This window comes from Psittacula echo (genome assembly GCF_963264785.1).
Source record: "Psittacula echo genome assembly, chromosome: 3".
Taxonomy (NCBI): Eukaryota; Metazoa; Chordata; class Aves; order Psittaciformes; family Psittacidae; genus Psittacula; species Psittacula echo.
This window is the reverse complement of record NC_137736.1, coordinates 122063794-122089306: the sequence shown is the minus strand read 5'-3', so window position 1 is coordinate 122089306 and position 25513 is coordinate 122063794.

The following is a 25513-nucleotide window of genomic DNA, read 5'->3' as shown; positions in this document are numbered from 1 at the left end:
CTCAAATCACTTTCAAAATCCCAAGGATAAAAAGACCTTCAGTTTTGTTTTGCTCATTCTGTGTTTTCAACTTTTAGATTCCTTTGGGGTTTCCACTTCTTTCTTTCCCTTGTGCATTCTTCTCTATAAACGAAGTACTGTACTCAAATGTTAGAAGCTAGAAAAGGCTTTTTAACGATCTATTGAGAGTGAAATGAATAATTTAAGATTTACAATAGCTTTAAATTGGTTTTGCATGTTGTAGGATGTAAACTGCATTGCAGAGGAGGGATTTGTTCTCTTTCTGTTTGCTTGCAGTGAAATGATACAAAATCCTGTCTCATATTTTCTTTGTGTTAATTGGGGATTTAACTGTTGCTTCCTTTGCTTACAGTGATGTACATAAAAGCCCTTAAAATCCATTTAAATTGTGCTGAGTGGATTTGGTCAATTACACTAGTAATCTTTCCATTAATAAGCATGTGAAAGGAAGACTATTCTGCATGTAAATTAATAGAGCTAATCAGTTGTCCTCCCATTGTAATACACATGACAGGATTTGGCAGTACTTCAATAGGAAGTAAAAGTTTTGTGGCTTGTGTCCAGGATCACATTTTTGAAGCCTACACACAGATTGGAAATTGAGGCTATTTCCACATCCTGTTAAAATGTCCAGAATTCATCTGGTCACAACCTAAATAACAGCTCATTAGGGTTTTTGTTTGCAAGAAATCTCAAAGTGGGAATTGTAATGACTGTACTGTTTTGAAACTGATTAAGAGAATTCTTTTTTGTAACATAACACTTACCAGTGCTATAGGGATGAGACCCAATAGTTTGGTTTTGAGGATGAAAAAATAGCTCCAAACAGGACAACATAAGAAAACAGAGACTATGTTGCTCCATGTAGCTGGGTCTCATCATGTCAGCTCACTAGTACTACTACTCTATCCAGTATTTTGTTCCACAACAAAAGGCAGTTTTAGAAGCTGCATGCTATATTTTATTAAATAACAAAGAAGTAGTTTGTCCATGGTGGGTTTGACCTTAGCTGAACACCAGGTGCCCACTGTCCTAGGTTCAGCAGTAGCAGTGTCATTTTTTCTCCTTCTTAGTAGCTGGTGCAGTGCTGTGGTTTTGACTTTCAGCCTGGGAACAGAGCTGATAACACCGATATTTGGTCTGACCAAGGACTTTGTGAGTCTCATGCTCTGCCAGGGAGGAGGGGAAGCCAGGAGGAAGCAGGGACAGGACACCTGACCCAAACTAGCCAAAGAGGTTTTCCATACCACAGCACGTCATGCCCAGGATGTAACTGAAAGTTACCCGGAAGGGCTAGTTCGCTGCTGGGTTGGAGGCGAGGAATTGGTATTGGTCGGCGGGTGGTGAGGTGTTGTAGTCTCTTCCCTTGTTATTTCCTTTGTCGTTATTATTATTGGTGGTAGCAGTAGTGATTTGTGTTATACCTTAGTTATTAAACTGTTCTTATTTCAACCTATGGGAGTTTTCGATTCTCTCCAGGAGTGGGGGGAAGAAAGGGTGGCGGGGGGAAGTAGACTGCATGGTTCTAATTTACAGCCTGGGCTTAAACCAGCTGCTTTATCACTGCCCCTCCTTAGTTGGACAGGGGAGAGAAAATGCCACAAAAAGGTCATGGGTTGAGATAAGGACATGGAGATCACTCACCAATTACTGGTGAAATATATTCAACTCAGGGAAGTGAATTAATTTATAATCAATTAAATCAGAGTAGGATGAGAAAGAAAACCAAATTTTAAAACACCTTCCCCCACCCTTCCCTTCTTTCCAAGCTCAACTTCACTCCCAGATTCTCTACCTCCTCCCACCAGTGGTGCAGGGGAACAGAAATGGTTGTTGTCAGCTCGTCATGTTTCTGCTGCTCCTCCCTCCTCAGGGTAGAACTCCTCACACTCTTCTGCTCCAGTGTGACGTCCCTACCACTGAAAACAGTCCTCCATGAGGTTCTTCAATGTCAGTCCTTCCCATGGCTGCAGTCCTTCACAAAGAAGGGACCCACGTTGGAGCAGTCTGTTCCTGAAGGACTGCACCCCATGGAACATCTAATTACCCATCTACATTTTCGCAGTTGAATTTCCCCCCTTCTTTACAGTCATACAAACTGTGTGCCAGTAATGCCCACTTTTCTCCATTGACTGCAGAGGAAAGTATGAGGCTGAGTTCAGATGGAAACAGCAACTTGGTAGATCCTAGATCAAGTCTAATGGATTTCACCTATGATGATTACACACAGAGACACGTCCATTCAAGATGTGTTGGATATGGTTTAGTGCAAGGCTCCCCTGCCCATGCCAGGGGGTTGGAACTAGAGGATCTTAAGGTCCTTTCCAACCCAAAACATTCTAGAATCATAGATGATTCATGACATAATGTGCATACCATGTGCGGCTGATCTGTCTGGGCTTTCTATGTGCCTCACAGGTCAGATTAGAGCAGCTACACGTAAAAAAATCCAAGCCATATGTAAAAAATTATCTTCAGGTTCTGGTCACATCAATTCTATGGACAGAAAAGTAGGACATAGCTGTGAAAACTTGGTTGTGTGACAGCTTAAGGCATGATATTTGTGGCTGCAGCAACTATGACCTTAACAGAAGTTTAAGCTATATTTCTGCAATGAGGAAGATCAGGACTCACATAACTGAGAACTAAAATGAGAGAGATGCACAGGAGCAAAGTTGTACTTTAAATTATGAGTTAAATGCCACTTTGAATTTTCAGTCACCCTCAGGTACTGACCCCGCTTCCTGCTCGAGTTAATCATTTCTGCAAGAAAGAAAAGGAGCAGATTCTAAAGACTCTGTGGCAGTTTCAGGGTAATTCAAAGCATTAGCACACTGTTGAGAATCTGTATCTTATCTTCTATTGACATGCAACTAGTGTGAAAGAATGTCATTTGCATTCAGGCAGCAAACATTAAGCAAACAGTGAATTGGGAACAACAGGGTCTGCTCTTTATAAGGTCAGAGAGTGCCTTCTATACAAATAGACATGGAAGATCAGTGACTTGTAATTCCTCCATTTCAATTCCGCGCAGACCTGATTTCTGGTCAGATTCACAGAGGTGCTGAGTATGCACAACTTAAAGTCCACTGAGACACACGTGCTCAGCCAATCTACATCATCCCTGGGTTTTGTTGGCTTACTGAAATGCCTTCTTATTCTGCAACTCCCATTTCAGAGGCAGCTAAACTTCATCAGAGATAATCAAATCAGCGATTTGCACAATAGTATGCAAAACCTATTGGGTAAAGCTAATTGGTTTTTAGTCAGTAAAAATTGCTGCACATCCCATTCTTTATTTTCGTTAGCTTCAAAATAGCTTTATTAAAAGATTTGATACGCATTACCAGTGCTGAGCAGACAGCTCTCTTCTTTCATGTCTCCTTAACAAGGTATAACTTTAAATAAACCAGAAGCGCATAACAATGTTATGGATAAACTTGTGCTAGGAAACAAAGAGAAAATTCAACATGCAGTTGAAGCTACTGGAGTAGTTTTTTCTATAGGAGACCTAATTCTAATTAGGATTTTGTCATAATAAAAAAGCTAAAAGACCCAGCAAAACAAAACGTGAAAAAGCAGCAGATTCCTGAAGCAGAGAGACAAGATAAAAGTAAAGAGTTTACAGAGCACAGCTCATCAGGACCTTCATTTATTTGATGATATCCAGCAGGAACAACAGCCCTATGAAAAAGAGCAGTCTGTGACAGCAACATATACAGGGATTCTGATCACTGATAGCAACTGAGTTAACACATAATTATAAAGATAATATTATTGAACCCAGTCAAGTCTGATAAGCAGTTGGAATTCCATTCATGTCATCAAGATGGATTTTAGGATCCTTTTAATTCAATTTCCCTTTCCTATTACTGTGGTTCATTTTATTGAAGTTAAACTACTGTAAAACTAGGCTCATGCAGAGCGACTTAGGCCCCAGTATCATTGTTCCTCCCTGTGATAATTGTTTCCATAATTGTTCTCGTCATTGTAGCAGATGATCTGCAAAGAAGAAGGGAAAAAAAAAAAGGTTGTGTCCTTTCCTGCTACTTTATAAGGCATGATGATAGCTTCATAAAATTTTATTATATTACTATACCAAGACTGTAGCACCATTCCCCTACTTTACTACCACGCCAAGAGCTGGAAGTTGAACTCAGACAAATTCAGCATTGAAATAAGATGTAATTTGCTAGCGCTGAAGGCAGGGAAACAGGAATGATTTGTTGGGGAGGGCTAAAGAAATAGAAGTGAAATGACCCTGTTCCTGCATACGTCAGAATCTCTTGGGTCCAGTCACCTCAGATTTCAGAGATGAAATTATACAACTTTCTATATTTCTACCTTTTCAAGATAACCCTTGAGCCATAATATGGGAGACAGTGGCCCATGCCTGTGATGGAGTAATTGTTCTATTCCAGTATCCATAGCTCACAGCCTGTGAGGTTGCTGTCTGTACTGCCTTGTATTCTTAACACTTGTGAGACTGTACTAAGACAGGAGTTACAATATGACTGCAGGCTTAAGCATTTTCTGCAGATGTAAGAATAAATGCACATAATTTAATTCTTGGAGGAGGAAGGGGGAAGTGTTTGTGCCTTGTTATTATAGGCATATACAAAACAACCACACTATGTCAGTGGAGAGGTCCATCTAGCCCAAGGTTGTTGTCAGCCCTTGCCAAAACTAGTTATATAGGGAAAAATGCAAAAAGAAAGCAAAGAAACAACAGTTCTTCAGTGTTATGCTCTCTTGCATGGCAGCTTCTCACTTTCGGACTGCTGAAACACGTTTCAGCATAGCTCTATAACAATAGTCCCTTTCTCTGTAGCACTCAGGTTGGAGCTACCTCAGTTATCTGTTTGATGTTACCTGTTCAACTATCCATACTGCCAACCCGAATCAGAAAAAAACCCTCCATTGCTTCAGTATTGTTAAGGTCTTGGTAGATAGATTTGCTTTCATGTGCTTCATGAGTTATGTTTTATCTACTGAAATGGGACATTTCTAACCTAATTGATTTGGTGTCCTTAAGGTCTTTTGCCATTATATTAGTTAGTGTCTCTTTTTCTTTATATGTGATTTATATTTGACCAAACGAAAGTGTTTGGTTTAACTGTAGCCTTAACCTAGGGAAGCTGAATTAAAAAAATGGTTTGTTATTATTGGTTATAAATGAAAAAGATGAGGATCTGCCCCAATGATGGACACAGCCTGTTGCAGCTGGATCCAAGACAGACCTGGCACTGCCCAAATCTGAGCCCATCAGCAACCCTGGTGTGATAACGTATTGAGGAAAGCATAAAAAAATGAGAAGAGTGAGGAAAAAGATGTGTGAAAAATGACTCTGCAGACACCAAGGTCATAGAAGACGGAGGGAGGTGCAGAAATTCCCCTGTAACCAATGGAGAAGACCCGTTTTCTCCCTGCAGTAAACAGAAGAACATGAGAACATATCGGAGCAGATACCAACACTGCATGTCATGGAGAAGCCCATGCCACAGCAGATGGATGTGCCTTGATGGAAGATGCATGGAGGAGGAGGTTACTGACAGGACCTGCAGCACACAGAGAAGAGCCCACACTGCAGTAGGTTTTCTAGCAAGACCCAAGACCCTGTGGAGGACCCACACTGGAGCAGTCCATTCCTAAAGAACAGCAGCCCATGGGAAGGAACCACTTTGGAACAGTTCATGAAGGACTGTCTCCTGTGGGAAAGAGCCTACACTGGAGTAGGGAGTGCATGTGAGGAGGAAGAAGCAGCTGAGACAAAGTGTTATGAACTGATTCTGATCGTCCATTCTGTGTCCCCATTCCCCATCCCCTCATGCTTCTCAAGGGGCAGAAAAATTGAATGGAAGATATGGGAACAAACGAGTGAATCCAGGCTTGGGAAAAGGACCAGTTGGAGTGAGTCGCAAAGATGATCAGAGGGCTGAGGCACCTCTGCTATTGTCCTTGTTCTGCTGCAGAGGGCACAACCAAGCCACAGTGGTCCTTGTTTAGCAGTTCCCCAATAGAACCAGTCCCAAGAGAAGAAAACAATTCTGAAAGCTTATGAGTGATGTAGCCATGTGCAAAATATTGTGCCCTGTGTGGGAGCAACATTCCCACTTCACATCTCACAAGGAAACGGGTCCCTGAAGTTCTCTGCTTGTCCCTGCTCTACCTGTCAATATTATTCTGAAAGCTGAGCAAATGCAAAAGCAATCAGTTCTTAAAGCCTATATCATACCTTCTTTTGCACAATAAACAGCATTTCTGATGTTGGCAAAAAGAGAGAGAACAAAACAATCCTTTCATCTTCTTCCATAAAAGCCACATTATAACTTTTTTTTATGTCCTTTTATTTTTCCCCCCCTCTGTAGGCCCTGGGGAATCAGCAGTGTTTTCTTCATAAACAGATCTCAACACAGACTTGAAAATGTCACTGTTAACAATGAATTATCCCAAATGTACAAAGAACACTGTGGTCATCAATAGTTCTTTCTGTAAGCCCTCAAGGCTCTGAACCACTGATAAAAGGGAAAGCAAAGGGAGAAAAAGAGTATGCAGTAAATAAATTTGACTAGTATTAAGAATTTAACATGCTGGCTGGCACAATCAACTAACTAAAGCAATGCATCAGACGTGGAATGGGCTGCCATGCAGTTCACTCTCACTCTACCTTATTCTTCTGTCAGTACCTGACATTTCCTAAAAGTGACAGTATCTAATAGATTTCTCAGCCTGAACAGCTTTGCTTTCAAGCTAAAGGTAGAAAATTCAGTTCGTTTTAGAATGACAAACACCTCACAGTTTTGAAGTTTCTAGCATTAATTATTAACAGGCATTGTTACCAGCTTAAGAAACAGGATAAATGAGGAAGCATTATTAATATAAATGTGTGTTGTTTAGACATATTATTGCAAGCTTCAGCTGAAACTGCTAGAGGAGTCAAATAGCATCTTTAAATTTCAAGGCTGTGTTTCACGACTGTCTTTTCCCTTAAACCATTTACTTGCTTAAACACAGATCATCCAAACACTTGAAACGGCAACTTTGAACTAATAGAAACCACTTTGCTTATTGTAGTGTTTTGTTTCAGGAAACATTAAGGAATTTCAATAATTTTGTTAATTAATAATGGTCCAGTGTCTCAACTGGTGATTGTGAAAGCACTCTGTGAAGGAAAATGTATTAGTATTCCCTTTTTACAGATGGGAGAATTGTGACTTGCCAGGGAGAGCATCTTAGTCAATAAACAGATCAAGGAAAAGGAAACAGAAATCTGAACTGCAGCCCAGGAAATGACCATAAACATCACAGAGATGACTGGCTGAGGCTTTGTGATATTGGCTGTTCTTCTAATAGAAAATGTTAAATTCAGATATGAAAACTATTGCATGGCAGAAGAATAAGAACATGAAGCGCAGTATGAGGTCCATTCAGCGACACTGGGGACTCTCTCCATAATAAATTGGAGGTGAAAACAAAGTTGGATGTAATTAATAAATGAAAATAGAATGGTTACAGAATCCTAGGAATAAATTCAGAAAGAACAAATACAGAATGATATACAAAATAAACAAGCAAAAACTCTCTGTAAGTACGTTTCCAGTAAGAGAATAAACCAAGAAACAGTTGATTCAATGAATCTATCGCTATAAGGGAGAAACATCTGATGTCTTTCTTGCATCAGTCTTCTATTAGAAAGTTAAATATGGTCAGACATCTAATACAAGCAGAAAGGAAGAATAAATTTCATATTTCTTAGAACCAGAGATGCTCAAGTGTGTTGGACCAAATGATGTCTCTTCAGTATTTAGAGAACCACCCTGAGATCTCACAGAAAATGAGCAAATTTGTGGAAGACTGAAAAAAGAAAACTGAAGTGATCATCTTTAAGGTGGGACAAAAGGATGAGTAGGGGAGATTTAAGTCACAGGAAAGTGTCACATAATAGATAAACTGTAAATACTTAGATGAGAACAGGAAGACAATATTTCTTTTAGAGACAGGCACTTCCCCTTTACGAACAAGGAAAAAGTGACAGATAACCCCTACTTGATTTTAGCCTGACTTTCATGCTGTTCGACAAAGTGTTCTCAGAAGGAAGGTTAGGAAAGTCCTTTAGCTTGCACATAGAGGTGGCTGGAAATCATATTCAAAGACTACTTATCATGGGTTTTCCTGTAAAGTGGAATGATGCATAAGGTGCAGTTCTCAAGGACTTTGTCTTTAGCCTAATACTCTTATACATGTGCTCAAAGGAATATGAACTATGCTTTTTAAATACACAGATGACACTAAGCTGCATTGGAAGGGAGGATTAAAATTCCAAAGGGAGAAATTGTTTGGAGAAGAAAAAGCAAAATGAAGCAAAACAAAACTCTGATGGAAGGCAATGAGAACACTTAGAGGACATATGTATAACCAACAAAATAAAAACAGATTGAAGAAAAGATGGCTTAGATAGCCAGTAACCCAGGAAAAAATATGTGATTCTAGTGGATCACTACTGGCTGTATGCATGTGAATGGTGTAGTGAAATGCCTACACGTTTATATGTATAATGTACATGAGTTAACCCTTCCACTGCACTCACTGCTGATAAGATCTCTAATAAAACCTTGTTTTCAGTTATGACTATTAAATATCAAGAGAAGTATGGGTGAATTAGATTGCTGAGGGGAAAGTACAGTTATTAGTGGTCTGGAAGTCATGATCTATAGCAAAATACTGAAGAAATAGTGATTTTATTGTCTAAAGCAAAGCAGACTGACAGATAACATCATAATTGTCCTCAAAGCCTCGAAGTCCAGCATATTGTCATGATATCCATGATACATAGAACATAAATTAAGGGATGAAACTGCAGCCAGGAAATAAAAAAAAGATGTAGCCACTATAGTAGGTCAGTGAGGATAGTGAAGCTTTGGTGTAGCAGCTTTCACAACCCCAGCCACCATCCCATTTTAAGAATAAATTAAATGAAGAGCCCTCAGAATGACATAAGAATAGCTGATCACACCTTGGGGCAGTCAGATGGACTAGTGATTTTCTGTAATTCTTTTAAAAGGCTATTTTTCTGTGACTCTGACAAGGCGAAAGACTTATTAAGAAGCTTCAAAAGGCACCTAAATTTATCAGGAACTTTTGAGAATCCAATTCAGGAGGTTAAAAAATCTGATTCTGAATTTATCTCCATCTGGTAAGATAAAAGTTTTATTATAAGTATCGCCACCAATAACTACAAAAGAAAAGCCTTGAAGAATGATTTTCAAATATTCAAATGAGAATAATTGTTTCCAGTATAGCTCTGCAGCTACTGGGATCAATACTGAAAATCTGGCTGTTGATTTTCCTTCTCAGAGTGCTGGTCTACCCTTGAAAGTGCATCCTTGTTGAGCCTAGAAATGTTGCACTTGCATTGCAGCATTGTAAGTTCCCTTAGAATAATGCTGTTGCATTTCACTATGATAATACTGCTTGTGATAACACAAGATATTTTGGCTCCTGGGGCAAGATCTCCATGTGAGGTCTCCCCCAGATATTAGCCCTCATTAATTTTGCTGTGACAAGACATTAATGTCTCCCTAGGCATGTGGAATCCAAATCCATGGGAAACATAATGTCTGGAATTCTGGGACTGATGGTGCTCATATATTTCTCCCCTTCTTTGCTCCTACTTGAGATGTCACATCTCAAACAAGAATCTTGCTGTTCTGCTGTCATTGTGCCCTGATTTAGTCAGTCACAGTAGTATCCTTTCTTTTCATGCCTGTTTCCAGCTCCCTACACAGTTTCTGAGCTTATTTGCAATAGGATAAGACTGTAAATTTAAAAGCTCTCCATTCCTAGGGTGTCTTGGACTGCTCCAACTACACAAAGAGGCTGAGTGCCCTCAGTTCCCAGGGAGAGCCAACAGCAATCAGCCACATGGAGGTATTTTTATTATAAATCTCTTCAAGTATATGCGTGTGAGAATCATACAGCACAGATGTAGGGCTAAAAATAAACATTCCTGGCTGAAAATCTCTCCCCTGGCTAACTGCGTATAGCTTGTGTTTGAGGATTTTCCCCCTTCTTTTTCCCTTAAAGTAGAACTAAAGACTGAGATTCAGTGCCAGTAACTGAGATTGTGCGAAATCGTTTCCCATGCTACAGCACATGCTTAAACTGAGAAAAACTAACACAGAATGCACCTTCATTAACACTTTCAACCTGACTTTATATTCTCTTGCCATACACATAGGAACTATACTGCCAAGAAAGCTGGATAAAAATCTGATTAGGTTAGGATGGCTGGTGATGTGAGCAGTCTTGGAGGTCAACTTTGGACCAGCATCTTACATGCCAAAACTGGAGTGACATGTTTACCTACATAACCCTACAGGCAAGAGGAAGAAATGGACAGAAAACTTAAGATAGATAAAAACACAATATTAGTAACTGTTCTGATAGAGCTGGGGGAAGCTGGAGCCAACGGCCAACCAAACAGCAGACAGAAAGCTGTCAGGTGTCTGTGACTGTGTTCAGTGAAATATTTGCATGGGATTCATCCTATCCTTGTGACTAATAAAACTGATCAGATGATTTGAACTCAGAAAATGTGTATTTCACTTTGTTGCCTGTAAGACCAATAGAGGACATAAGGTGCATAGCTCAGGTGGAGGTACTTTACAGATCTCTTCCTCTGAATACCAATTGGAAGGCATAGAAATACATGTGGAGCTGGTTTGTTGTGGGTTGGGAGTGAAAGACTAGGGAAGGGAAGTGATGCTATCAAGAAGGACCTTGACACCCTTGAGAGGTGGCCAATGCCAACCTGATGAAGTTCAGCCAAGACAAGTGCAAGGTCCTACACCTGGGTCGGAGCAATTCCAGGCACAGCTACAGGTTGGGCAGAGAAGAGATTCAGAGCAGCCCTGCAGAGAAGGACTTGGGGGTGTTGGGCGATGAGAAAATGAACATGAGCCGGCTGCAGTGTGCGCTCGCAGCCCAGAAAGCAACCGTATCCTGGGCTGCATCAAGAGGACCGTGACCAGCAGGTCGAAGGAGGTGATCCTGCCCCTCTACTCTGCTCTCGGGAGACCTCACTTGGAACATTGTGTGCAGTTCTGGTGTCCTCAACATAAAAAGGACATGGAACTGTTGGAACAAGTCCAGAGGAAGCCACGAGGATGATCAAAGGCTAGAGCATCTCCCGTATGAAGACAGGCTGAGAAAAGAAGCTGCTTGGAAACCTTATAGCAGCCTTTCAATATCTGGAGGGGGCCTACAGGAATGCTGGTGAGATATTCTTCATCAGGGACTGTAGCGATAGGACAAGAGGTACTGGGGTCAAACTGAAACAGGGAAGTTTAGGTTAGATGTAAGGAAGAAGTTCTTTTCTGGGGAGGTGATGAGGCACTGGAATGAGCTGCCCAAGGAAGTGGTAAATGCTCCATCCCTTGCACTGTTCAAGGCACAGAGCCTTGGACGACATGATCTAATAGAAGGTGTCCTTGCCCATGGCAGGAGGTTGGAACTAGATGATCTTAAGGTCCTTTCCAACACAAACCATTCTATGATTCTATTATTCCAAGACTATAAGCTGCTATATTTTTCTGCATATAAAGTTATGCAGAAATTAAAAAAACAGTATAATTAGGTGATAAGTTCAAAAATTCTATTATGGGAAAGGAGAAAAGCAATCTGTATGTAAAGCCAAGAACTTATTGTTACTATAATTGAAATCTTAACAGGCTAATCAAAAAGTTATTATTAGTCTATATGAAATAATAACTGGAGTTCATGGCTTCTATCTGGTCGGGGAGAGTGGAAGTGTATAGAGCATCCCAAGTTCTTCACTGGGAGGAGTGTGATGCTAATGGTGGTGACTTCTTCCTGCTTCAGACTTGCTTGGGGTGGGTTTTTGTTTGCTAACGCTTTTGCAACTTGCTTTTCCTTCATTGGCTGGCAAGTTTCTATTATATGCAAATTTAATACATAAATGTTTTGTGGATGTTGCATACTTGTTCTCTTTGTTACCCTTCAATCCGGTTTTGTCCAGCTCTTGATCTGAATTTAACTGATCATGGCTGAGCTGCTTATGTTGTTGGAGTTTGCACTGCATGTCTGTACCCCATGTAACTAAACCAAGTTAGAAAAAAGCTATAGTCAGGTCAGGACAAGTTCAGACAGACTGAGCCTGATGAGCTTCAGTCCAACAGCCTTACAAACTCAGTGCAAAGCCTGTGATCTGTTACTAGCAAGGGCAACACCATATTACTTGGCTGCAAGGATGCATTCTCTAAATTCATTGTTTTTCAAAAGTGTCCTACATGCTGTTTAAGCCAAATTGATGGCAAGCTATATCATCTCTATTAACTATGCTCATATTCAAAGGGTTCCACTTTTCATATTGTACAAACTGCATAAGCATAGCATGTTCTAAATGCATCGTCTGCTCTCAAATTTAAGCAGTTCAGGTTTCTTCCAAATGAGCTACAGCACAAATTACGTACTATAGAGAATATACAGATAGAGATCCTGTTTTACAGTTATCCATCCTACTATGAGCTGACTGTAATGACCTTGGAATTTTCTGCACATGTAGAATCAGTTTTAGCATGCAAATAAGTACGGTAAATTAACAAGGTCAACTTCTGCTTTTCTGGCAAGGCAAAGCATGGGAGGAAGGGATCTTAGGGAACGAGTGGCAGCATGATCACATTGACACACAAACCAGTGTAAGAGTGGTAAGTTGTCTCTGTAGTCATTATTAGTGGATAGCTTCCCTCATTGCATTAGTAGACATGTTAAAAACATAGACATCCATCCAAGGAAGGGTAATTTCCTAATCTTGGGGCTTTCTCTCTAGTCTGATACTATTTCTAGCATCAGATCCCTAGAGAAAGTGAAACCACTACCAAAATAAAATCACTTCTGGTCAATTAGCTATCTCCTGCCTGAACTTGGCCCATAGGACTTCTCCAAAGGTAGGTAGTTGAGCACTTGGGTGCTCCAGTCAGTGTGTGCTGACAAGCTGCACAGTAAGAAGGAGAGCGAAGACTGCAGAAGCCAGCTCCCAGGAGACTTTTGTACTTCTCCCTATATTGAGATTACAGGTTTGTATTAAAATGTATATATAAAGAAAAATGCTACCAACTCTTCCTTGATCACTTATATCGATATGATCCTTACAAGTTTAAATTTGCAGTATCTGTTTTGGTCTAGACACTGAAAGAACAAACAGCTCACTGGTAAGTGCAGTCTAACAGTCTGCATACTTGTCAGAAGATGTTACATCTTCCTCATGGTTTCCTTCATAATTGCAGAACCAGAGAGTCCTAAAAGCTATATAGGAAGGACAATTAGATTACCTAATTTATTGCTGTTACTGTTGGGACCATTTGGCATACAAGTTCTGGCCCTTTTTTGGTCCCATTTGGTTTTGTCCTATATCGTCTTTTTGTTTTCTTGAGGGATATCTAGTCTAACAGATAAATAACCTATCAGGTTAACTCTCCTGTTACCTGTTATCTACGTATTTTCTCACATTCTCTCAGGTTCCATGTTATACACCTTAGTCTCCCCTGCCACATTATTAAATTGCTAAATGGTAAATTATTATTCACACAAATATTTATAAATGTAAGCCCATCTTCTTTTATTCACTGCTCATAGCAGAATGCCCATTGCTCTTCAGTAAGACATTTTGGTGTGGCCTTTTGAGTATGACTCGGAACTAAACAAACAAACAAATGAGATGTGGGCACACTGCTCAAAGGAAAAACAATTGCTGTTTAGAATATCACACCAGGACTGGCAGAATGACTGAGATTTATCCATCTTGTGTTCAGCAGCTGGATTTTGGATATTTTGCAAGAGAAACTGCAGCTGGTTTTCAGGATCCATACTGGGAGTACAGTTGCTGCAGCAGAGTGTTAGAATTGAATGAAGAATCATAGAACCATAGAACCATAAAATCATAGAATCATAGAACAGTTAAGGTTGAAGAATGACTTAATGTATTCATCTTTTTTTTAGGGAATGAAGAATTGTAGGCTCCTATGCCTGAAATCAAGAACTGCAGCCAGGTTATATATGCAGAAAACATTCAAATTCAAGATCACAGAAGAAGAAATGAAGGGAAAGAAGATTTTTGAGCTGAAATGCATCAGAAGAAGCTGTCTTCCTGGCTGGAAAAAGAGGTGAGTCAAGTCCATGAGGCAATTGAACTACTAGATAAGATAGATAGGGAAAAAAGAAAAAGAAAAGAAAGAAAGAAATCTGATAGATTTTAAAGGCTTAAAGGTTTGTACAACTTCTTGTCATCATTGGCAGTCTCTTGACATCAGTAAAACTGTGCTTGGCCTTATTTCTTTAAGCCAACAAAGCACCAGAACTCACAAAGGTTAATGCATTTTTTATTCCTGAGCAAAATTTATAGTGCATTATTGTGGAGGTAGACTGACAGAGTGAAGAACTGGTCGTGATTTGCAGTGACTGACATGCTGGAGAATTAAAGAATTTAACAATTTCATTTATTATATATATATAGAAAAGCATTTATGCTAGCTTTAGGCTATAATTGGCACACCTGAACGAGCATCTCCTTTATGTCATTTTAAACCTGTAAATTCAAAACCTGACTATTCTGATTAGGAAGTATTTTACCTGTGCTTTGATCAGGAATGTATGGGTGTAGCAGACCACAGAGACAAATCCAGCAGTAATGGGCTCAATCTGATTTTCAGAGCAATAAATCTAACCCATAGGCTGTTTGTCACCACAGTTTTGGTGACTTTGAGGTTTGTTTCCCTTTTTAAATGGAAAGAGGCTCAGAAATCAGCAGAATGGATCACACAAGCTACATGAATTTTTCTAGCAGCTTATTTCTTGATTTCCCCTTTCCTGAACCCTGTAATTTCCTCAATTTCTGCAGCTTATCATCCGTCCATCAACAGATGACTAGAAATCTAGTCTCATGATCAATATGCAGGCATTCCCTATCTTTTAGTATGTATGTATTTCTTTCCTTATATGAGGGAAAAGTGCATAAGGGAATCAAATTATGGGGAATTCCAACACAGCCTGTCATAAGACCATCCATCATGTAGAGGGAGATGCTTGTCTTGTGGTCATAGGATCATTACAACTCCAGTAGCACGCCAACGTTGATGAATCTTATCCAAACTGTGTTTTCCTCATAGAAGTGAATGTAATCCCAGCATATAACAGCAGCTGCTTGCAGCTTCCTAAACTGAAAGACACCTTTCTGATCATGCAATGGAGAGAAAGAATTTAAGTGTGTGAAGCTTTTGTTACTTAGCCAGGTTGCCTAGTACAGAATTAATGACACCTTTAGTAACCACATTTTGAAAGACCTTCCTCAGCACCACATTAAAATCACTGTTATGTATTTCTGTTGCCATGACAGATGTAGCAGAAGCTCTTCAGCAAGCTATATGCTACAATCATAATGTTTACGTATTCTTTGTGTCTTTGGTTCTATGGTTCTACTTATTAGAACTGTGGGATCTTAAAGAATCCTTGCTTATAGCTGTGCATGTAACATTAGTTTATTAACTTTAAAATACTTTTCCTTACAAAGCCACTAGCTCTACTAAAGAGGCATCTTTCGAAACTATTAAAATAATCAGTGGCAATGATACTCTGAAGAAAAAGAGGAAATTATATTATTATTTATAGTAGTGTTCTAAACATTCTTATTAAGCTTCATTTTTTGCACCAGTTCCATGCAAAGATCTTTAATTTTAAGGGTCTTTGTTTCTCTTAACTTTCAGTTTACCAGAGTAAACTGAGATTTATTTTCTTTGTGCTTGCCTGAATCAGCTTACTTCAGCTGAGGAAAGCACAATCTTTATCTTTGGATCGTTCTAGTTTTTTCTCTTCTGGCTTTGAGAAGACCTTACTATTATTCACATCCCTACAAGCCACAATCCTATATCTTTTTAGGCACCTTAAAAATCACACAGAGGTGTGGTGCTTTCCAAAATTAACATCCACTCTATGTGGCTTCAGCAGAGTGCTAATTGTTTGGTTTTCTTCTCACTTTATACACAGGCAACTGGGACAAAGAGGTAGTGATGCCTAAGTGTAATCTTAAGAGGCGCTGAGACATGTCTATCCCATTTAAAATAATTTTTGTGCCTAAGGAAGGGAGTACAAACTCCTTGATCAAGTAACACAATGTTGCTGTTAAACCAGATTTTATCGATCACGGCACAACTTATTCTTTACCTATAGCTCCTGAGCTGTTGACATTACCAGGGTCTACACAGGCCAGCCGACTGGTAATAGGATCAAATCAAAACTTGCTTCAAAAACCATTGGCTTTGAAACACCATCATATAAAACGACTTCCCACAGCTCTTTACAGATTCCTAGAGTCATCCAGCAGTCTAGAGATTACCTGTAGCTGAAAAGCAAAGTGATCACTGAAAGCAAGTGCCTTTGAAGAATTGGATCCATGGAGATAGGAGCACCCTGAAAGCCCAGATATAGAAACTGGTTGTCCTATTCATTCAAAGCCTGCTGTTCTGGTTTAGCAGTAGCAGTCATTTTTTCTCCTCCTTAGTAGCTGGTGCAGCGCTGTGGTTTTGACTTTCGGCCTGGGAACAGCGCTGATAACACTGATGTTTGGTCTGACCAAGGACTTTGTGAGTCTCATGCCCTGCCAGGGAGGAGGGGAAGCCGGGAGGAAGCAGGGACAGGACACCTGACCCAAACTAGCCAAAGAGGTTTTCCATACCACAGCACGTCATGCCGGGGGATGTAACTGGGAGTTACCCGGAAGAGCTAGTACACTGCTGGGTGGGGGTGAGTTATCAGTCAGCGAGTGGTGAGCAGTTGTATTCTCTTCCCTTGTTATTTCCTTTATCATTATTATTATTGGTAGTAGCAGTAGTGATTTGTGTTGTACCTTAGTTACTAAACTGTTCTTATCTCAACCTGTGGGAGTTGCATTCTTTCGATTCTCCTCCTCGTCCCTCCAGGAGCAGGGGGAAGAAAAGGCAGGGGAGAAGTAGACTGCATGGTTCTAATTTACAGCCTGGGCTTAAACCACGACACCTGCTCAAGTGGAATTTGACTGAGTGATGAGCTGGCACTTTCAACCCAAACCATTCTGTAAGTCTGTGAACAGTAAAAGGCTAAAGAAATTAGAACCATAGAATCATAGAATAGTTAAGGTTGGAAATCACCTTAAGATCAAGTTCCAACCACCCTACCATGGGCAGGGACACCTCACACTAAACCATGTCACACAAGGCCTCATCCAACCTGGCCTTGAACACCGCCAAGGATGGAGCATTAACAGCTTCCTGGGGCAACCCATTCCAGTGCCTCACCACCCTCTCAGTAAAGAATTTCTTCCTTAGATCCAATCTAAACTTCCCCTGTTTAAGTTTGAACCCGTTACCCCTTGTCCTGTCACTACAGTCCCTAGTGAAGAGTCCCTCCCCAGCATCCTTATAGGCCCCCTTCAGATACTGGAAGGCTGCTATGAGGTCTTAAATTACTTTAACCAGTGCCATCCTAAGGAATGAGCTCATAACTGCCCTAATTCATAATACCTATGTTGGAAAGGGGTTACCATATAGTAAGGCTGACACTGGACTCTTTTGATTTACTTGCTATTTTGCAGTGGATTTGATGGTGTAGCTCATGTTTTTCCTTAAATAATGCCTAAAATGGCTCAGCCAAACAAAGCAGTTAAGCGCTGATCTAGGCCCCCTTGCCCACAAAGGTGAGTTGACAGTTTTTATAACCTTGAACCACACAAGAAGAGAGATAGATTTGAGAGAACTCTTGAAAATTCTCACCTGTAATTATGGTAAGTACTCCAATGTTTCCAAATGGTTCAGTGCATAAGCAATACCTTGATTACCTGCATGGGTGCGGATACTTTATCACTCCTTTGAAATTGATCCTGTTCAATAGAGCTGATAAAATCAGTCAATTAATCTGATTCATTATCACTTCTCTTTTTTTTTGGCCAATGATTCCTGAATACATTTCGTTAGTTCAACCTGTTCTTCACAAATATCTCCCTGACTCTAGATTTCATTTATTCCGAGTAAAATTGACAGCTTTCCAGGACAAAATCTGACCACCAGTCAAATTCCAGTGAAGCCGGGAGCCTTGTGCTGTACAGCTGGTCCTTTAGATCACACAAGGGTTTTTCTGTGCTCCACACCATTTGGTTATAATTTCAGCAAAGGATAACAAGTGTAAGATATTCCATTTTCATTAATGCCCACATTCACACACAAACATGAGTATACACAGCAACAGCAGCTGTTAACTAAATGGATAAACAAGAACACATTTAAAAATGGTTTTGTGAGCACTGAGAGGAAGACCCAGTAAACATAACCAAAACCAGAATTCAAATTAACAATACATATCACTATCAGGTGTTCATTAAGGTTATCTGGAAGAATACTGCTTACTAATGAGTTATTTGAGACCACATGCATACACCCTGTAAATCCAACAATAAAAACCTGTAATTTTATTTTGCCCACAATTAATAGTCATTCTCTTTTTAATATATCTCATAATTTCTGAGAGTTTGGAGTAGTGCTATTAATAATATTATTAATAAAATATCCTATTTTAATATCATTAAAAAAACATATAAAGGATTTATTAATAAGGTTTCTGAGAGTCCACACACATCCATTAAAAGTCACCAATGACAATGTATGATCCTATTATATTGTGTTCGGCTTTAATAATCTTCTTTTCAAGTAACTTGTAATTCAGAAATTTCAATCAAAATTTCAATAGAATTAATTATTTACCTGATATTTGAAATTACATGGCACTTAGCAATATATTAGCAATTACTGTGTCTGTGAAATATCATGGCTGATACTTAATGGTGACCAAGTGTTTCTAATTCTCTTCATGTGTTATTTCCTTCTATTATTTTCTAATAAAGCTAACCTGCCACCACATTTGTATCAGAGCTAGGCCCATTTCTATTATGCAGATAGATCTAGGGAGGACCTCAAAACTTTATCCTCAACTCTCTGTTAACTAAAACGCTTTCCCAGAGCAGTCAGGAACAAGTTCAAAGCCATAAGGCATTAGGTCACTGATATTTTGCATATATTTGGAAGAATTGTGAGTAAATCCCAGTACTGAAAGGGGTCATTAAGTAAGACTTAGATGCAATGTTATTCTAATATCATTTGTCAGAAGGACTTTGCTGCACCTTACAGTGAAAGGAAGGGAAAATCTAAACCAAAAATTTCTCTCCTGAGTAGTACTCACAGATACATTTAGGTCACAGTCTGCCATGTAAAGATACCAAAAGTCTAGTTAACCAAAAGGCTTTTATATTCACATTGTCCATGTAAAAATTGCTGTTAATATTTCCTTCACCTCAGAGCTTCACATATCACAGAGGGCCTAACACTGGTATTTCTCTCCAGGAAGTGGTCTCAAGATGCAGGTGGGTAGGTAATTCCTCATGGAGAATTCATTATAAACCTAAGACGTTGACTTACATTCCATTCTTCTCTACAATCTCTATGGAAAAGCCTGACTGCTTGTGTGGAGTCACAAGTTTGATCACATAATATAACCCAGACCTGAACTCTGTTGTATCTTGAGTTTGTAAACTATCCACTTTGGAATAAGTAAGCAAAAATCATGGAATACAGATCTACAGTTCCTTCTTACAAATCCTTTTTAAAATGAGAAATGTTGAGATACCTGAAGAAGAAAGGGTCCTAGATTTTCTTATCATAACCAACCGTTCAACATGCATCTATGCTTTCACACACAGATACACATAAACACACTGGAGAAAGCAGGTACAATGAAGATACTGATAGAATCATAGAATTATAGAAAGGTTTAGGTTGGAAAGAACCTTAAACCTCATTCAGTTCCAACCCCCCTGCCACGGGCAGAGACACTTTCCACTAGACCATGTTGCTCAAAGCCCCTGTGTCCAACCTGGCCTTGAGCGCTGCCAGGGATGGGGCAGCCACACCTTCTCTGGGCACCCTGTGCCAGCGCCTCAGCACCCTCACAGGGAAGAATTTTTCCCCAGTATCTAATTTAAATCTACCCTTTTTCAGTTTAAAGCCATTCCTTCTTGTCCTGTCACTACAGCCCTCTCCAAATTTCTTGGCAGCCCCCTTTAAGCACTGGAGCTTCTCTAAGATCTCTCCGGAGCCTTCTCTTCTCCAGGCTGAACCAGCCCAGCTCTCTCAGCCTGGCTCCAGAGCAGAGCTGCTCCAGCCCTCGGGGCATCTCTGTGACCTCATCTGCACCTGCTCAAGCAGGTCCACATCCTTCCTGTGGTGCGGGCCCCAGAGCTGAACACAGTATTTTGAGGCAGGAGCAGCTTTCTTGTGGGAATGTTTGCCCAATGAGAAGGCAAACCTTAATGTTAAGACCTTACAGTGGATTAGATTGTTAATTATACAATATAGACATGACTTTGACTAAGTAAGGTCTAATGGCCTGTGACAACCCTGACTGCAACAAATGTTCTTCTCTGGGGATATTATAAGTCTACTCTGTTTTTTTTTCCCTATGAGCATTCTATTGAGATTGAAGGCATTTAGTTAGTTCATTGTTCCAATGATTATTGATACTTCCCTCCTCCTACATCATAAAATTAAAACCTCATCATACTGGTACCCAAAACCCGACGTTTAATTAAAAGAGGTGATCAATTCAATATAGGTACTCTTACTACTTAACACATCCTAACACACATGATGGAGAAATTATAAATAGGCGATTATCCACCACAAACAAGTAAAGAAAAATGGTACATACATTCATTTTGTTTCTTGCAGCAGGATGACTGAGCTGCTATGTTACGGGAGATTTGTTTTACTTTCTACTGATTATAGGACGTGTCACTGTAATACAGATGACACACTTAGCTGGCCAGCTTTACAAATTGGGATAATAGAGTGAGTTGGTTGAACAGACCTGAAGTATACAAATAGATGCCGATATTTTATCTGGATGGATTTCTGTCAGCTAATGAATTCACCTGAGCGCAGAATAGATAAAATATAAACCCAGAGATGTTTGAACACTCCCAGTTCTTCACTATAAAGGAGGTATTTTTAAAACATTGAAAATTCCAACTCAAGGAAGTCTAATTGCAACATTAACAGGTTAACAGAAAAGTGCTCAACAAATCCTACAGGAAAAGGGTAATCAATAGCTCATTCTGGCAATTAATTGATGGTGTTATTCACTTTTACTAAAAATTATTTATTGCAGGAAAATATGCAAAATGTATGCTTACAGACCCAGAATATAAATAGTGTGAATCAGTAGGTATGAATGAACAAAATTGGCAACATATTTAACTGAAGCATCCCAAGACACTTCTTAAGGGAAGTTCTCTGGATCAGCCTCATCTCCTGAATCTGCTCATAGAAAATCAACATTTTTCCTTCCAGTGAATTCAGGCAGCTCTTGTTGCAGCAATTTGAACAGTCTCTTCTTTCCTAGACTGCCTGCACACCTGCTATCCCAACAGGAGTTAAACCATAACTTCATCTACTACCTCTGGAAATCATGTTTCACAGGGCCTATGCTGGGACTGGGCATGGCAATAAACTACATAATAGGACTCTCTTCTCCAGGGAGCAATTTGTTCTCTCTTATCTCATCATCTGGTATATCCGTAGGGGTTGCCTCTGCTATAAGGTTACCATAACCTTACGACAGATTACAGAGCTTAGTGTGTGAGCTCCATTCTTTCTTCAACAGCTGCTTAAAAGGCCCCTTTCAGCTTGAACTATGCCAAACGCCAACTGATGACTCTACAAACTCTTGCCTTCATAGTGTTTTGGGTAAAGAACTGGTTTCATTTTATAAATATCCCTGCCAAAGACAGTGGTATAGAAGATGAAGATAGTGTCAACACAGAAATATCAGCACAGCTCAACACATTCAGGACCTTCCACACACGTCTCAGAACTGTGTGGATCGGCTAGAAAGTGGAATGAATTCAAATCACAGACACACAATGGGTCTCTGATTTGTTCCTTTTCTGAAAACACTGCAATTCCTACCTTGGTTTCTCTGTTCTTCTTTCCCTTTGTCCAATAAGGACTTCACCCAAAGCCCACAAAAGCCAACATAACATTTTCTGTTGCTGTAAATGCGCTTTGTGTAAAAATCTGAGCAAAAACCACATCCCCGGTCAAACCTCTCCCAGCACTACAAAGAGCAATTACAATGTAGATAACACATTGCTGTTTCTAATTGTTCATTATCATAGCATTATAGATATAATGGCTGGATATTTTCCTCCTTCTCTGCTGATGTTCCTACATCAGTCAAATGTCCCTATAGCTAATTATGCAGACATATTTCAATCTGATTAAAACTCACATCACTGTAATTGAAAAACATCAGTGGCAATCTTCTGAAGGGAGACAACATTCCATGTATTTTTAATAGCTGTAGGTAGTAGTTTGTTCACTGCAGTTACCTCATGTTTCCCATAATAAGGTCCTGCTTCCAGGTAATTCTGACCTTGCTGAACTTCTAGTGCTTAGATTTTATATGCCAGGCAACAAACTCTCATTTTTTCTGGAAGTGAGACAATGTGGGAAATGATACGGGATTCCATTTAATTAATTTTAAAACACACGTATATATCATGGAATGGAGGTTGCACTTGCAAATGTAATTCTGACTTTGAAATGAGTGGCTTTCTGCTCTTTTAATGCAGTCTGCCACCTTTGGTTCTCTTATCTTTCTCTGCAGAAGCAAAGATCTCAAGGGCACACAGTCCTCTGCTTGAACACTGTCCCGCGTAACTATCTCTGATGGGAGGATCTGCAGGCTTCTCTGCTCTGTGCTGAAGTACCAGCAGGCCTCACCTCCTCATCTTGAACCAGTGGGTCTTGGAATAAAGGAGGATTTTGATATCTGGTAAGAGAAAAGCCAGCCAACCTCTACAGAGCTGTCTGTGACAGAAACTCCGTTAGAAATTCCTTTTACGGAGCTGCTTCCTAAAGCTTTAAATGTTCAACTGAGTGTTGATAGTCTTATCTCCCATAGTTAATATGAATGACTGTCCTTTTTAATCAACCAAGCATTTATCACTGAAGATGTGTCGAATTAAGGAGAAATGGCTGATAAATGACTCTGCCTGTCTGTGTCTGTGGTAGTATCATTTGAAAAGGAAGGGGGGCTATTCTCTGTATTTTTAGATTAATTGACACATTTTCTGCTATTAATTTAGGTAGTTATGATGTCACAAAGACATTTGTCAATAACATTGTCAGTGAAGGTTGATGGAATATAATTGAACATGGCTATGAAGACAGCCCACACATGGCTTAAGAGCCTTTAGGGGATGTCAAAGAGGAGGGGCAAGAAAGCTGTCATTGCTCATGGTAATGTGTGACTGGCTTATGAAAACAAAGAATCAGGGCTTATTGCAGTGTTTAATCACTCAGAGGTATTTCACTACTTTAACTTACTTTACTTTACTTTGCTTTACTTTACTTTACTTTACCTTACCTTACCTTACTTTACAAGTCTGCTCAAAAGCAGCTGCCAGAATGGAAAGCAAGAGGTATAAGAACAGAGAATATCAGGAAGGAAAAGATCACCTACACCTCTGAGACTCTGGCTATAACACCCACATTCATCTCTTTTCACGTGTCACTTACTTTTGACCTACGCTGTATAATCATTCCCTTTACCCCCCTATTCTCTGTCACCGTGCTGGTTGGCTCCATTACAGTGGCAAGTACTGTCCAGTGTGGTTACTAGCAGTCTGGCTTAACTATTTGAATGAGTTGGGTAAACACTGCCAATTGTAGTCCTTTGGATGATAGTAATTTTCTTTGCAGGAGTTTAATTGCTACAGAAATATGTCCCTTCCTTGGACTTCCAGGCTTCACCTTCCTTTCCCATTCCCCAGCTGATTCCTCCTGATAAATTGTTTATGGTGTATGTGCCTGTCAGAAGAAACAATATGAAATTGAAAGGGGTGGGTTTTGCCTCTTGCTGATAAGCCAAATCCTTCAAGGAACGAATAATGAGTCACAGCTGATGCCAGGCATTCATGACCATTGCCAGAAATGTAACTGCAAAGAAGTGATATGCATACTCTTGGATGCAAATTTATTTTACATTTCCCCCTTCTTATATATGGTTTAAAAAAAAAGAAAAGAAATAGTCCTAAGACAGGAGGAGGAAACCCTGGAGAAGTGGGAAAAGCTTTGCAGAATATCATATTCAAAGCACTGTTTCTATTTCTGCATCCCATCTGTGGAGATGGGTCAAAGAGAGGCAAAGAACATAAATTCTGAGCAATCTAAGAACCTGAAAGCAAAAGTCAGACATCCGCTAAGCTGCCAAGCTTGAGCCCAAGATCTACCTCCATGATGACTCTCTCCTCAGTGATTTTCAGTGTTCTCTTTAAAGCTCCAGCTCTAGGATTAACTCTCAAGCAATGAAAGACAACAATCTATGTAATAGAACAGAAAGGTTTAAAAATGTGAACCATCTGCAACCTGAAAGTTCAAAGCCACTGGATAAATTGAATCAACCTATCAATATACTGGGGGTTTTGATTGTTTTAGAATCATAGAATCATAGAATAGTTAGGGTTGGAAAGGACCTTAAGATTTTTTTTTTCTTTTAATTATATAATTTTTATATTAAAATGTAAATATAAGTAAATATAAACCAGTGGTCAGGGATTTGGAGTGTTTCTTGCCATTTCAGAATAATATTTTGGTGTCCTCCAGCAATCTTAATAACCCACTTCAGGCCACTTTTGCCATGATTTTTTCCCAATGCTTCACCATTTCTCAAAAATTCAGACGTAACTCAGCTTTTAAATCTTTCCACTGTTCATTCCTGGGATGCCTTGCCCACCTACTTCCATGGATCCAAGCCTGAGCTAGCACACACACAGAGTTTTTCCCTACCTGAAAATGTCCTTACTTGGTTAAAGCAAGTTTCACCAAGTTAAAAACAACCATTCCACTAGATGCAGTGGGGAGTTTTAACAGTGATTAAGGTGCTATATGAATCCACAATGCTGTTGGTTTTTGAGAGAAAGGAAAAGTCTGTGTCATCAGCCTGACTTAAAAGTCTTTTAGCTTAACCTACTTTTAAGACTATTCTTGTCTCACTGACATGTATATGTAGATGACCCAGCTATAGCAAAGCTATAACACCCCTAAGACTGTGTACCAAGAAGATTACTAGCTAAATAAAGAACTCCTATAAAGGAAAGGAAAGACAAGGAAATCAGGGCCCAGGGAGTAAATAGCTTGTCCAAGTCCATACGAAAAAATGGATTCAAGCTCTGCATAATCCCAGCTCATCCTCCCTTAGAAATTCATAGTTAAATCAGATTGGAAATGTTGTTGGCCTAACTCAGAGAGCAGATCCGACACTGTTCATGGGGAAACAGCAGCAGCAAAATCTTTTGCTGACTTTTCTCACTCAGCCACCTCTGTTATTGTTTCCAGAA